Source organism: Homalodisca vitripennis, unplaced genomic scaffold (assembly GCF_021130785.1).
Source record: "Homalodisca vitripennis isolate AUS2020 unplaced genomic scaffold, UT_GWSS_2.1 ScUCBcl_2741;HRSCAF=7800, whole genome shotgun sequence".
Lineage (NCBI taxonomy): Eukaryota > Metazoa > Arthropoda > Insecta > Hemiptera > Cicadellidae > Homalodisca > Homalodisca vitripennis.
The window spans coordinates 39,699-45,698 of NW_025778850.1; positions in this window are offsets into that span (position 1 = coordinate 39,699).

Below are 6,000 nucleotides of genomic sequence, written 5' to 3' on the forward strand. Positions count from 1 at the left end.
GAAAAATTATAACATTAGGAATTGACGATTTATGGGCAGCAGATTTAGTTATAATGTCTAACTATTCAGATCAAAATGATGGATTTAAGTATATGTTAAATGTTATTGATACTTTCTCAAAATATGCTTGGTCAAGAGCTATCAAAAGAAAAAACGGCAAGGATATTTCAAAAGCTTTCGAAGATATAGTAAAAGATGCCATAAGGATCAATCACAAACCTCCTAACCTACTTCATACAGATAAGGGTTTAGAGTTTAAAAATAAAGAATTTAACGATGTTTTGAGGAAATACAACATTAAGATTTATCATACTGAAAACGAAGAGAAATCAAGTATTGTAGAGAGATATAACAGAACTCAAAATGAAAGAATGAAGGTTCTTTTTGAGATTAATAAAAACTTTAAATGGATCGATATTCTTCAAGAAATCGTAAAGAAATATAACGATACTGTTCATAGCACAATCAAAATGAAGCCTAAAGACGTAGGTAAAGATGCAGAAAAAGAGTTATTAGAGTCGGTTTTCAAGTATGTTCCACCTGAAATTCACACGAAAACTAAATTTAAAGTCAATGATCATGTAAGAAATTGTTAGTAAAAAACAAACATTTTCGAACAAATATAAGAACAATTGGTCAAGAGAAATCTTTGTGATTTATCAAATTAATAACACAGATCCTGTAACTTATAGTATAAAAGATTTAAATAATGAAGAAATAACCGGAAAGTTTTATGAATATGAATTGAAGAAGTCAAAACTGTAATATAAATTTTCTATATATAAATGGCGCATCAAAAGAAATGTACAAAGTGCAAAGAATTTAAAGATTTAAATGAATTTTATAAAGATAAAAATAGGAAAGATGGAATGCATTATAATTGCAAAGATTGTGAAAGGGAATATCATAAAGAATTATATGATAAAATAGAAAAATTAACTTTGGAAGATAAAGAATGTCTTAAATGTAAAGAAACTAAAAAAATTTCAGAGTTTAATAGTGATCACTATAGTAGAGATAAGAAAGACTCATATTGTAAAGATTGTGTAAAGAAGAATCACCATAGATTATATTATGAAGATACTCAATGTGAATGTGGAAGAACTATAAAATGGTTAAATAATTATCAAAAACATTTACAAACAAAATATCATAATTCAAGAGTTTAACATTTTCATCGTGTAATAATTTTTTCTATATAAATGGAGTCTCAAAAGAAATGTACAAAGTGTCAAGAAGAGAATAGAAAAGACTGTTATTGTAAGGAATTATACGATAAAATGAACAAATTAACTTTAGAAGAAAAAAATTGTTACTTTTGTAAAGAAATTAAAAATATTTCTGAATTTAATAACTGGCAGTATAGTAAAGATAGAAAAGATGCTTTTTGCAAAGATTGTGCTAAAAAAATTTTCAGCGAAAGTTATAAAAACGAAATGCCTTGTGAATATGAAAAAAAGATTTTACAATGGTTACCTAGTTATGCTAAACATTTACAAACAAAATATAATAAATCGAGAGTTTTTTAGTAAAATTTAGAAACATTTTCATCGTGTAATTTAGATATTCTATAAATCAGTCGAGATTCTGCCATATTTGTAGTAAAATGATTTCCGTTGTATAAAATATTCAAAGATTCTTTCATTTGGTTGTAGAGATTGATAGAATTTGGTTTCGTCATCAATGAACAAAATCTCTAATTCAGGATAATTTATTTTTAGATGTTTTAATCGGTTTGGTATTTCTCGTTTCTGAGCTCTGATAACGTAATAAGGATATTCCCACATGTGATTCTTCTTAATTAACACAAAAACATGGTGTTTTTTCTTATCAAAATCTTTACATACCATATCTCTCTTCATTAATTCCATTCGCAATTCTTGATTCTCTATTTTCAATGATTTCATTTCATCTTTAATTTGCAAGTGTTTTACTTCGTCCTCTAAATATTTAATCTTGTTTTCAAGTTTGTACACACCAAATTTACGAATACTTGGCAAAACTTCTTCTAAAACCCAATCTTGAAACATTTCTGCTATCTTCGTTTTTGATTTCAGTATTAAAGAATATATGCCAGGTTAATTAATGAAAATAGTGTTTTTTTGAAAGTTTGAAGGTAAGAACGATTCGTTCCCCCCTTCTGAATCTATGTTATCGTAGCTTTTTTTATATTTGTCTTTAACGTGATCTCTAATCGCTTTCATCGTATTTTTAAATTCCAATATTTCTGCAATATCTTTTGCTTTAAACCAAAATTCATTATTTTCGTCAACAAATGTTAAAATTTCTTTATTATTGAATTTGAGTAGATTCACAACTGACTCCATTTAGATAGAAAAGAAATTTAACTAGTAATTTTTATTTCGAGAATAAAATCCAGATTCATTAATGAAAATAGTGTCAGGATGAAGATTTTGAAAGGGTCTATGGCATAGACTCTTGTAATTTATATATTTAAAGGCTATTTTCTCGTCATTATCAATATTATTTATGATAGCTTGTCTAGTATTTTCATATTCTAATACTTCTGCAACATCTTTAGTTTTAAACCAGATTACATTGCTTTAGTCTACAATCGTTACAATGTCTTTGTTATTGAATGTAGGTCTACAACTGACTCCATTTAACTAGTAATTTTTATTTTGAGAATAAAGCCCAGATTCATTAATGAAAACAGTGTTTTTTTGAAAGTTTGAAGGCGGGGGCGAATCACCCCTACCTTCAGAATGTATGTTTTCGAAGCTTTTTTTATATTTTGGGGTCCATTTTAATCCTTTTTTCAATCTTAAATATATTGTTGTTTTACTCTCATTATTTAATAAATTTCCCTCAGAGTCTTGTATAGTTAGAACGATTTTTTGAATTCTTTTAATATTTTTTCTAATTGGAATATAATCGATTTCATTCGGTTTTTCACTGATTTTTGATCCATAAGCAACATTTGGGAAAAAAGTGTACAAAATTTCAGATTCTTTGTGTAAATGTTCGGTATGATTTTCAAAACTAGGTTCAACGAGATTGCAGTGCACTTCAATTACATCAAACGGTCTAAATTTTGGCGTTTTATTTCCTAAATATACCTGATTTGGCTCAATAGTTTCTTGAACAAACCCTAACAATTCTACAATAATTGCTTAAAACATTATTCTTACTGGTGATTTTATTTGAATTTTATTAGAGAGATAATTTTTTTGCATTTCAAACTTGTTTTCGTCAAAGTTTAAAGATTTATCTGATTGTTTGAATGTTTTCAGATAATTTTTAAGGGAATTTTTAATTTGATCGAAAGTATAATATCCTTTGTTTAAACCATAATATTTTGTTATGTTCTTCTCACTAAATCCTATACAATAAGGAGAACTTTCACTAATATTTATTACAAAAATTGTCAGAATAAAAACCGCTTAAAACCGATAAAATAATTTGATTCTTCCTCTAAGTGTATAGGATGTTCCAAGTTTAAAACTAATTTAGAGCTTTCTGAAGTCAACTTGAACAGCTTCATTTTCGCAAGCGTTGCTTCAAGATGAAAATCTTCTATTTAAATGGAGAAATTTTTAAAGCAAAAAGATCAGATAAAACTTCAAACGTTTGAAGAAAATAAGAAAGATCAACCAATCAGATTGTTAATTTTTGGTTCAAGTGGATGTGGAAAAACAACTTTACTATTGAATTTTATCTACAATAGGTTGATTCCTTATTCCAATTTGTATGTTTTTAGTAAATCTTTAGAACAAGACGCCTATAAAAAATTACAAGAAAGATTTGAAAATATTGAGAAGAACTTAAGTAAGAAAATATCATATTTTTATAATGCTTCCGAGGACATAGTTCCGTTAAGCGAATGTAAACCCAATTCGTTAATCGTTTTTGATGATTGTATTTTGGAAAATCAGGACGTTATTAAAGAATATTTCGTAATGTCTCGTCACAAAAACATATCTTGTATCTATCTTTCCCAATGCTTTTCAAAGGTTGATAAACAAGTTATTAGAAATAATTTGAATATGTTGTGTGTTTTTAAGCAAGACGATCACTATTCGAGAAAAATTTACAACAATTATGTGGGATCTGATATGAGTTTTTAACCACTTTATTGAGTTATGTGATAAAATTTGGAAGGAAGACTACGGATTTTTAACTATTAATCTAACTTTGAAGCCTAAAAATGGTAAATATCTGAATAAATTTTCTAATATAAATGCTGCTCAGTGGTCTCGATAAAATATTTGTTACAATTATTTTTATATTATCTTTAATTTTTATTTACATTATGAAAATAACAGAAAAAAAAACGGTAAATCTGTTCACGTTCCACGTTCACGTTCCACGTTCTCGTTCATGTTCACGTTCCACGTTCACGTTCATGTTTCACGTTCATGTTTCACGTTCGTGTTTACGTTTCACGTTCGTGTTTCACGTTCCACGGTCACGTTTTTACGTTCCACGTTTTACGTTCCACGTTCACGTTTTTACGTTCCACGTTCACGTTTTTACGTTCCACGTTCACGTTTTACGTTCCACGTTTCGTGTTCTCGTTTCGTGTTCACGTTTCCACGTTCCACGTTTACGTTTCAAAATTTTCCTAAATAAATGGCGAACGTAACTTCAGAAGAAGCAAAAAAACTTGATCAAATAGAAAAGAAATTAATCAAAGAATTTAAAGAACAGATTCGAATTGATGAAAAAGAACAAGAATTTATTCAAAAAATTAATCAACCTGTAACATCTGCAATAAAAAATGTTGAGGGCAAAATTGAAAATGTTTTAAGCGATAATCAAAATTTAATGAATTTGGTTCCAGTTGTACGACAATTTTGCTGATATTTCGATACCAGAATCTGAGTTTGAATTGCCAAAATTACCATCTTCAACACCATTTAGACCTCGAATCATTGAAGACTCTACCATAGTTGAACCAATAAGTCCTGGAACAACGGATATAATAATTGGTGAAATTGGTAAAAAATTTCTTCCTAGAGCAAAGGATGATAAATTTGGTTTGTATTGGGACAGAAAAAAGAAAAGTTTTATGATTGGAAATTTGCCCGTGAATTTTGAACATAATGATATCATTATTAATGAAAAAACATATGAAGGAACTCAAGGTTTATGGAGATTATTAACAGGCACTGATGTTCCAAAAGACGGTTTATATTCTGAAGAAGACTTGAAAAAGTATACAGAAATTTTATGGAAATCTGATTCAATTTACAAAAATAATGATCCATCAACTAAGAAACCAAAGTCAAGTAAAGGTAAAAAATATCTCAATTTGATTAAACCAATTTGGGAAAAACGAATCGAAGGATCAGGTGTAAGAAAATACAGTGATAATAAGATTGAATACAGATATATCGACGATTTGACAAAACTCGATGGAATTATTAATTATATTTATGCTCAAGAAAAGGCTGGAAACAACAATTTTTTGAACGAAAAGAAAGCGATTAAGGATTTTATTTCGAACAAACTTGATGAAATGATTGAAAAACCTGATGGAATTAAATATTTAAAACGAGTTTTGCCGGCAATAAGTTCATCTATGATTGAGGGTAGTGGACTTTTGAATGATTTTATCAACAATTTACCTTTTGAATTACACGTACCAACTTATCAGTATCTGGGGCCTGGCACAAAACTCGAAAAAAGACTAAAAAGAGGAGATCCTGGTATAAATAAATTAGACCAAGCTGCTATGGAACACGATATTTTTTATGCAAAACATAGAGACACAAATTCCAGACATATAGCAGATAAAGTTTTGCAAGATAAAGCAATGGATAGATTTTTATCAAAAGATGCTAGTTTAGGTGAAAGATTTGTTGCGCTTCCAACAGCTGGAGCAATGTTTTTGAAGAGAAAACTAGGAATGGGAATCGAAGAGAACTTGAAATTTTAACTATATAAATGGAGGTGAATGTAAATTTCAGCAAAAATCAGAAAGAAAAAATAAAATCCGCTTTTAAGAAGAAAATACCCGTTAGTATTCAATTTAAA